Below are 10,000 nucleotides of genomic sequence, written 5' to 3'. Positions count from 1 at the left end.
ACACGATTTCCCCTATTGTTCACAACACGTTATTAGCACGATAGCCTCTAAACCCTGAGACCAAAATCGAAACCTAGAAACCTAAAAGACTAAACCGGCGACCCAAAACTAAAACCCTAATCCTAGTCTTGTCCTTTGTTCATCCAAGAACTCAGGAGATCCATCTCAGCTTCTCAGATCACGTATCAGCTCAGAAAAACCGCTATCCAGCTTGCGATCGAACCCGAAGCTCGCGACCGACCCGAGACGATCCGATCCCCGATCAGCTCGCAGCCGAGACGCCTCCAGCCCGCGATCGACTCCATCCGCGACCCGATAGGAGGCAGCAGACGTCCGATCATCTCAGCTCAAAGTCTCGTCCATTCTCTGGTGGTCCGGTTCTAAATCCCCTACGAAACTAAGGTATAAACACAATCTGAGAACCTAGAACAATAAGAACCCTAATTCCATCATTATGGAAACAATGTCTTGATGAAACCCTAAAAGAAACCATGAGATTAAAATCGACAATCTCTTAGAACTAGAAACATAAATCGATTCCAATTAGAACCTGGTTGAATGATGATTGATTAAATCTGAAATTGACAAACCCTAATCAAGGAATCGAAAAACCTAAACCCTAAAAGAAGCATGTAGCCGATTTTAAGATTGATCTTGATTGCTTGATTTCTGATTTGAATTGAGGTTTAGGAATGTTTAGATTGCTTGAATCGATTTATCTGAACATGCAAATACTTAAGGCCTTGAAACCTTAAACATAAGTTGATAGAACTTTAAAGATTGAAACCCTAGGATCATAGGATGTTTTAAAACGTTTTTGCATGAAACCGAACATGAAATTGCATTCATAACTGATTAAAACAGGATCGGCCAGCATATAGAAAATATATGATCTCGAATCTAATTGCATTAAAACTCATATGGCCGTGTGGCATTAATCTTCCTGGTACATGTAGAATTGAATTTTAGGATTGATCGCACCATGGTAAATTTAGAATTGCATAACCGAACCTATTGATTGTTCACATAGCCGTGCGGCTTGTTTGATAGCACCATGGTCGATTAGTATTGTTTGGATATCATAAATGCATAAGACGTGTTGTGGCCGAGCTTGCTTGTATCCTGCGGCCACGTGAACCCATTGTGAATCTAAAATCTTGTGTGATAATGTGGATCAGATGTCGAAAATAGCAAACAGAGACTATGCAGCCCTTAATCTCTCCGAAGACAATTACTTGCAGTGGGCGCTAGATACAAGGATTAGTCTAAAATCCAAGGGACTCGGTGATACTATCATCGAGGACAGCAATGAGAATGAAAAGAATAGATACAGGGCCATATGTTATATGCACCATCATCTCATTGAAGGTCTTAAGGATCAGTACATGACGATTGAGAATCCATTGGATCTTTGGAATGCTTTAAAGCACAGATATGATCACCAAAAGATGGTGTTGCTTCCAAAGGCAAGGCACGACTGGATGCATCTCAGATTCATGGACTTTAAGTCCGTGGATGAGTATAATTCAGCCTTGTTCAAAATCGTCTCAATACTAAGGCTGTGTGGTGAAGAAGTGTCCGATGTGATGATGCTTGAAAAGACCTATACGACTTTCAATCAGTCGAATTCTGTGTTGCAGCAGCAATATAGAACAAAAGGTTTTGCCACATACACTGATCTGATCTCATGTCTACTCTTGGCCGAGGCAAACAATGAGCTTCTTATGAAGAATAGTGGAGCTAGACCGGCCGGGACAGCACCATTACCCGAAGCCCATGAGGTTGAAAAGAAAGATCCCAAAGAAACCTACCACGCCCAAGACAACAGGAAACCATACGGTCATGGCTGTGGTGGGTACAGGGGGCGTAGACGTGACAACCATAACGGTCGAGATAACTACTCAACCGGCCGAAGAGGAAACCACAATAACCGTGGTCGTGGTTCCAATTACGGTCGGGGCTGAGGGAGTTATGGCCGTGGACGAGGTGGCATATCCAAACCATCTCACACGTCCAAGTCATTGTGTCACAGATGCGGGATGGACAATCATTGGGCCAAGAACTGCAGAACTCCGAAACACTTGTGCGAACTCTATCAAGAGAGTCTCAAGAACAAGAACCCGGAGGCAAACATGATCCAAGAAAACAGTCATGATGACAAAGGTTATGGATATGATGCTGACAATGAATCCGACGAGGACAACAAAGATGACCAAATGGATTTTGAGACATCCGACTGTCTAAAGGACTAGTTTTTCGAATCACATTGTCTTATTGCTTTATGTCTTTGATTTGGTGTTTTTATTTTATGAAATGACATTTATAATAATAAAAGTTTTAAAGATCTTAAAGAGTCTCTAAAGTTTAGAAAATTTTATTTATAGAAATGAATGATGAGATGAGTATACTTGTGGTGTATAGTGGCACAAGTCATACGATCCTTAGAGACAAAAGGTACTTTATGAATCTCACAATGCAAAGTGCAAAGGTACAAACAATTGCGGGTGAGGCCAGCCTGATTGAAGGTCACGGCCAGGCCTATGTGATGATGCCCAAGGGCACTCACCTAGAGATCAAAACCGCCTTGTATTCCCCAAGCTCTAGAAGAAGCTTATTGAGTTTCAAGGATATAAGATTGAATGATTTCCACCTTGAAACATGGGAAGAAGGAAACAAAGAATTCCTTAACATAACTTTGATCAGCAAAGGAAATAAAAAGATCCTAGAGACTATGCCCGCAATGTCTACTGGTCTTTACTATGCAAGGATCAGTATGGTCGAGGCAAATGCCTCCGAGCTATTCACTTTATGGCATAACCGGCTTGGCCATCCCGGAACAGGAATGATGCGAAAATTGATGATGAATTCACAAGGGCACACGTTTAAAGGAGTGATCCCACGAAATCTCACATGTGCTGCATGTGCACAAGGGAAACTCATAACTAGGCCATCACCAGCCAAGGTTAATAAAGAAACCTTAAACTTTCTGGAAAGGATCCAAGGGGACATATGCGGACCGATACACCCACCTTGCGGGACGTTTAGATACTTCATGGTCCTCTTTGATGCATCGACCAGATGGTCGCATGTATGTCTATTGTCTACTCGGAACCTAGCCTTTGCACGGCTGCTTGCTCAGATGATAAGGCTGAGAGCACATTTTCCAGACTTTCCACTTAAGACTATACGTCTAGACAATGCTGGTGAGTTCACGTCCCAGGCGTTTAATGAATACTCTATGTCCATGGGGGTAAAATTAGAACACTCAGTGGCACATGTCCATACACAGAACGGCTTGGCCGAATCCTTCATTAAACGAATCCAGCTGATAGCCCGTCCATTACTTATGAAGTCTCAACTTCCGGTATCAGCATGGGGACATGCGGTTTTACATGCAACGGAACTGATTCGCATCAGGCCATCTAGTGAGCATAGATATTCACCATCCCAATTACTTACGGGTCATGAGCCAGACGTGTCCCACATCAAAACATTTGGATGTGCCGTCTACGTTCCAATTGCTCCACCACAGAGGACTAAAATGGGACCGCATAGGAGGATGGGAATATACGTAGGATATGAAACCCCAAGCATTATAAAGTATCTTGAGCCAACAACCGGTGATTTGTTTAAGGCCAGATACAAAGACTCACAGTTTGATGAGTCCACATATCCGTCCTTAGGGGGAGATAACAGCCGGTTGATAACAAAAGAATTAGAATGGTTTAGACCATCAACATCTTGGAAAGATCCTCGGACTAAAGATTGTGATTTAGAAGTCCAAAAGATAATACATCTTCAAGAGCTAGCTAATAGATTGCCAGATACATTTGCTGACCCAAATAGAGTGACAATATCACATATCCCGGCATGTAATGCACCTGTAAGATTAGACGTCCAAGATGGACAGTGTCAAGTGGCTACAGAGTCTAAGCAACGTCTAAAACGTGGCAGACAAATTGGTTCCAAAGACAAACAGCCTCGGAGATCCAAGAAAGGTGCTGGATCCGAGAGCATCAAGGAAACCGTCCAGGACATAGATGGATCGGTCAAGCCGACCAGAATGGTCGAGCCAAGTGTACCGACCACACCCGATGATCCGGCCGTTCCTCAAAGTGAGGTCTGGGACGCTGGACTTCACGGGACTCAAGAACCAGACAACCAAGAGATCTCTATAGACCATGTGATGTCTGGACAACAATGGAACAGAAAAGATATCAACGTTGATGATTTATTTGCATACAAGGTAGCACTTGAGATCATGGATAAAGATGAGGATCTAGAACCCACGTCCATACAAGAATGCATGCTAAGATCAGATTGGATCCAATGGAAACAAGCTATAAACGTGGAGTTAGAACCATTGAGAAAGAGAGGCGTTTTTGGCCCTATAATCCTGACACCTAGAGATGTCAAACCAGTGGGATACAAATGGGTCTTTGTAAGGAATAGAAACGAAAAAGGAGAAGTAGTGAGATACAAAGCACGGCTTGTAGCACAAGGATTCTCACAAAGACCAGGAATAGACTATGAGGAAACTTATTCCCCTGTGGTGGATGCGACTACATTGAGATATCTAATCAGTCTGGCCGTGAAAGAAAACATTGATCTGCACCTAATGGATGTAGTTACTGCATACCTGTACGGACCACTGGACAATGAAATACATATGAGAGTTCCAGAGGGCATTGAGCTCAAAGATAAGAAAGGTTCTTGAGAACAACATTGCATTAAGCTGAATAAAGCTTTATATGGTTTAAAGTAGTCAGGTCGGATGTGGTACAACCGGTTATCCGAGTACCTAACCAAAGAGGGTTATAAGAATGATCCAATAAGTCCATGTATATTCATAAAGAAATTCGACAGCAAGGGCTATGTTATAATGTCTGTTTATGTGGACGACCTGAACATAATAGGAACCTCTGGAGAGATTTCCCAAACGGTCGAATGTCTAAAGAAAGAATTCGAAATGAAAGACTTAGGGAAAACTAAGTTCTGTTTGGGATTACAGTTTGAGTATAAAGAAAATGGCATCCTTGTGCATCAAGTAACTTATACAGAGAAGATACTCAAGCAATTCAATATGGACCAGGCACACCCCTTGCCGTGTCCTATGGTCGTAAGGTCCTTAGACCTGGAAAAGGATCCATTCGGACCTAAGAAACCGGACGAGGAAGCCCTTGGATCGAAAGTGCCTTACTTAAGTGCCATTGGGGCCTTAATGTACTTAGCTAGTCATACTAGACCGGACATAAGCTTTGCCGTGAGCTTACTATATAGATTTGGTTCATGTCCGACCTTAAGGCATTGGAACGGAGTGAAAAATCTGTTCAGATATCTGCAAGGAACAAAAGATCTCGGTTTGCTCTACACCAACCGGCCAGGAGAGAACTTGGTCGGATATGCATATGCTGGGTACTTATCTGACCCACATCAGGCTAGATCTCAAACAGGATATGTGTTTACACATAGTGGAGCCGCAATATGCTGGCGTTCAACAAAGCAATCCTTAGTTGCTACATCATCTAATCACGCCGAGATCATAGCCATGTATGAGGCAAGCCGTGAGCTTGTTTGGTTGAGGAACATGACCATCCATGTCTTAAAAGAGAGTGGTCTGGCCGTGGGACAAGTGAAAGAGGAACCAATGATCATTTACGAGGACAATGCAGCGTGCATTGCTCAGCTCAAGGAAGGATACATCGAGGGAGACAGGACCAAGCACATCCTGCCCAAGTTCTTTTTCACCCACGACTTGCAGAAGGCAAAGGAGGTTCAAGTAGTTCAAGTCCGATCCAGCGACAACTCAGCCGACCTTTTCACCAAGTCTCTGCCAACCTCAACGTTCAGGAAGCTGGTTCACCAGATAGGTATGCGCCGGATGAAGGATCTTCAGTGATGCCTTCATCAGGGGGAGTGTCATGCGTTGTACTCTTTTTCCTGTCTACGGTTTCCATTTTTCCCACCTTGGGTTTTTGGTTTTCCTAGAGAGGTTTTAACGAGGCAACATCGTGCATGATACAAGCCCATATGGTTCTAGCATCCAAGGGGGAGTGTTATGAACAATGTGGATTGCTAGTAACCAAAGGCCAAAACCGTGGACCATAGAGAGAGAGAGAGAGAGTCGACGGCCCAAAGGGAGAGAGAGTGGCCGACCTTAGACTTAGGATAGTTTCCATTTATCTTTCATGTTTATCTTTAGGAGGTTTTCCTTTTCCTTTTAGGATAATGATTTGTATACTTTCCTTTTATCTGATTCTTGTAATCCCTATATAAGGGAACAATTTGATTCAGAAATAATAAGACAGAAACACACGATTTCCCCTATTGTTCACAACAACAGATATTTTATTCCGTTCCAGTGCCTAAGTGTCGGACATGAACTGAATCTAGACAGTAAACTCACGGCAAAACTGATGTCCGGTCTTGTATGGCTAGCCAAATACATTAAGGCTCCAATGGCACTTAGATAAGGTATTTCCGGCCCGAGCATATCCTCGTCCGGCTTCCTTGGTCCGAATGGGTCCTTCTCAAAGTCTAAGGACCTCACAACCATAGGACTCGACAAGGAATGTGCCTTGTCCATATTGAACTGCTTGAGTATCTTTTCTGTATATGTCTTTTGATGCACAAGGATTCCATTGTCTACATACTCAAATTGCAGTCCCAAACAGAACTTAGTTTTTCCTAAGTCTTTCATTTTGAATTCTTTCTTTAGACATTCGACCGTTTGGGAAATCTCTCCAGGGGTTCCAATCACATTCAGGTCGTCCACATAGACATACATAATCACGAAGCCCTTGCTGTCAAATCTCTTTATAAAGATACATGGACTTATTGGATCATTCTTATAACCTTCTTTCATTAGGTACTCTGATAATCGGTTGAACCACGTTCGACCTGATTGTTTCAAACCGTACAAGGCTTTATTCAGCTTAATGCAATGCTGTTCTCGAGAACCTTTCTTATCTTTGAGCTCAATACCCTCTGGAACTCTCATACGAATTTCATTATCCAGTGGACCGTACAAATACGCAGTTACTACATCCATTAGGCGCAGATCAAGTTTTTCTTTCACGGCCAGACTGATCAAATATCGTAATGTAGTTGTGTCCACCACAGAGGAATAAGTTTCCTCATAATCTATTCCTGGTCTATGTGAGAATCCTTGTGCTACAAGCCGTGCTTTGTATCTCACTACTTCTACTTTCTCATTTCTCTTTCTCACAAAGACCCATTTGTATCCCACTGGTTTGACATCTCTAGGTGTCACGGTTATAGGGCCAAAAATGCCTCTTTTCTTTTATGATTCTAACTCCACGTTTATAGCTTCTTTCCATTTGATCCAATCTGATTTTTGCATGCATTCATATATGGACGTGGGTTCTAGATCCTCATCTTTTTCCATAATCTAAAGTGCTACTTTATAAGCAAAAATATCATCGACGTCGATATCATTTCTGTTACATTTCATTCCAGACATTATATAATTTATAGAGATCTCTTGATTGTCTGGCCCTTGTGTCCCATGAAGTTCGGCGTCCTGAACCCCATCTTTTGGAACGGTCGGATCATTTGGCATGGCCGGCTCACTTGGCTCGACCGTCTGAGTCGGCTCGGCCGGTCCATTAATGTTCTGGACGGTTTCCTTGATGCTCTCGGATCCAGCACCTCTCTTGGACTTCTGAGGCTGTTTATCTTTGGACCCAATAGGTCTACCACGTTTGAGACGTTGTTTAGACTCTGTAGCCAGTTGACCTTGTCCCTTCTGGACATCTATTCGTATTGGTGCATTACAAGCCGGGATATACGATTTTGTCACTCTATTTGGGTCAGCAAATGAATCTGGCAACTGATTAGCTAGCTTTTGAAGATGTATAATCTTTTGGACTTCCATATCACATTCTTTAGTCCGAGGATCTTGCCAAGATATTGATGGTCCAGACCATTCGATTTCTTTGCTCAACCGGCCGTTATCTCCCCCTAAGGTCGGATATGTGGACTCATCAAACTGTGAGTCTGCATATCTGGCCTTAAATAAATCACCGGTTGTTGGTCAAGATACTTTATAATATTTGGGGAGTCATATCCTACGTATATTCCCATCCTTCTCTGTGGTCCCATTTTCGTTTTCTGTGGTGGAGCAATTGGAACGTAGACGGCACATCCAAATGTTTTGATGTGGGACACATCTGGCTCATGACCCGTGAGTAACTGGGATGGAGAATATCTATGATCATTAGATGGCCTGATGCGAATCAGTTCTGCTGCATGTAATACGGCATGTCCCCACGCTGATACCGGGAGCTGAGACCGCATGAGCAATGGTCTGGCTATCAGCTGGATACGTTTAATGAATGATTCGGCCAAGCCGTTCTGTGTATGTACATGTGCCACGGAGTGTTCTACACTTACCCCCATGGACATACAATAGTCATTAAACGTCTGGGACGTAAACTCACCAGCATTGTCTAGACGTATAGTCTTTAAAGGGAAGTCTGGAAAGTGTGCTCTCAGTCTTATTATTTGAGCAAGCAGGCGTGCAAATGCCAAATTTCGTGTGGATAGTAGACAGACATGTGACCATCTGGTCGATGCATCAATCAGGACCATGAAATACCGAAACGTCCCACTAGGTGGGTGTATTGGTCCGCATATGTCTCCCTGAATCCTTTCCAGAAAGTTTATGATCTCTTTATTAACTTTGGCTGGTGATGGCCTAGTTATGAGTTTCCCTTGTGCACATACTGCACATGTGAGATTTTTTGGGACAACTCCTTTGAATGTGTGCCCTTGTGAATTTATCATCAACTTTCGCATCATGTTAGTACCGGGATGGCCAAGCCGGTTATGCCATAGAGTGAAATTGTCGCAAGCATTACCCTCGATCATACTGACCTTTGCATAGTATAGGCCAGTAGACACTGCAGGTAAGGTTTCTTGGTTCCTTTTATAGCCTTTGGTGATCGAAATTATGTTAAGGAATTCTTTATTTCCTTCTTCCCATGTTTCAAGATGGAAACCGTTCAATCTTATGTCTTTGAAACTCAATAAGCTTCTTTTAGAGCTTGGGGAATACAAGGCATTTTTGATCTCTAGATGAGTGCCCTTAGGCATCAATACATATGCCTGGACATGACCTTCAATCAGGCTGGCTACACCTGCAATGGTGTGTACGTTTGCACTTTGTATTGTGAGATTCATAAAATATCTTTTATCTCTAAGAATTGTGTGACTTGTGCCACTATCCACCACGAGTATGCTCATCTCATTATTCAATTCTATAAATAAGATTTCATTTCTCAGAGACTTCAAAACTTTCATTTATTAAAGTTGTAGAACACCAAAATTAAAAACACCAAAACAATCATAAAACAATCATAAAGCAATAAAACAAGTCGTATCGAAAATTTTAGTCTTTGAGACAATCAGAAGTCTCAAAGTCCATCAGGTCGTCATTTGCAACATCGGATTCTTTATCAGCCTCATATCCGGAATCATGGACGATATGAGCCTCCGGGTTCTTGTCCTTAAGACTTTTTTGGTAGAGCTCACATAAGTGCTTAGGAGTTCTACAATTCTTGGCCCAATGATTACTCATCCCACATCTATGACAAACGGATTTGGTCGAGTAAGACGGTTTGGATATGCCGCCTCGACCTCGGCCATAACCGTCTCGACCACGGCCGGGATTGGAACCACGACCACGGTTATTGTGGTTTCCTTTCCGGCCGGCCAAGTATCTATCTCGGCCGTTCGAGTAATTGTCACGGTTTCTATATCCACCACGGCCTTTGCCATGTGATCTCTTATTATTCTGGATGTAATTGCACTCGTTGGGATTTTTCTTTTCAATTTCATTGGCCTCTGGTAATGGGGCTGTTCCAACAGGTCTAGCTTCACTGTTCTTCATCAGGAGCTCATTGTTTGCCTCGGCCAGTAGCAGGCACGAGATCAGATCAGTGTATGTGGCGAAGCCTTTCATTTGGTACTGCTGCTG

This window comes from Brassica napus, chromosome C7, assembly GCF_020379485.1.
Source record: "Brassica napus cultivar Da-Ae chromosome C7, Da-Ae, whole genome shotgun sequence".
Lineage (NCBI taxonomy): Eukaryota > Viridiplantae > Streptophyta > Magnoliopsida > Brassicales > Brassicaceae > Brassica > Brassica napus.
This window is presented reverse-complemented; position numbering follows the sequence as displayed.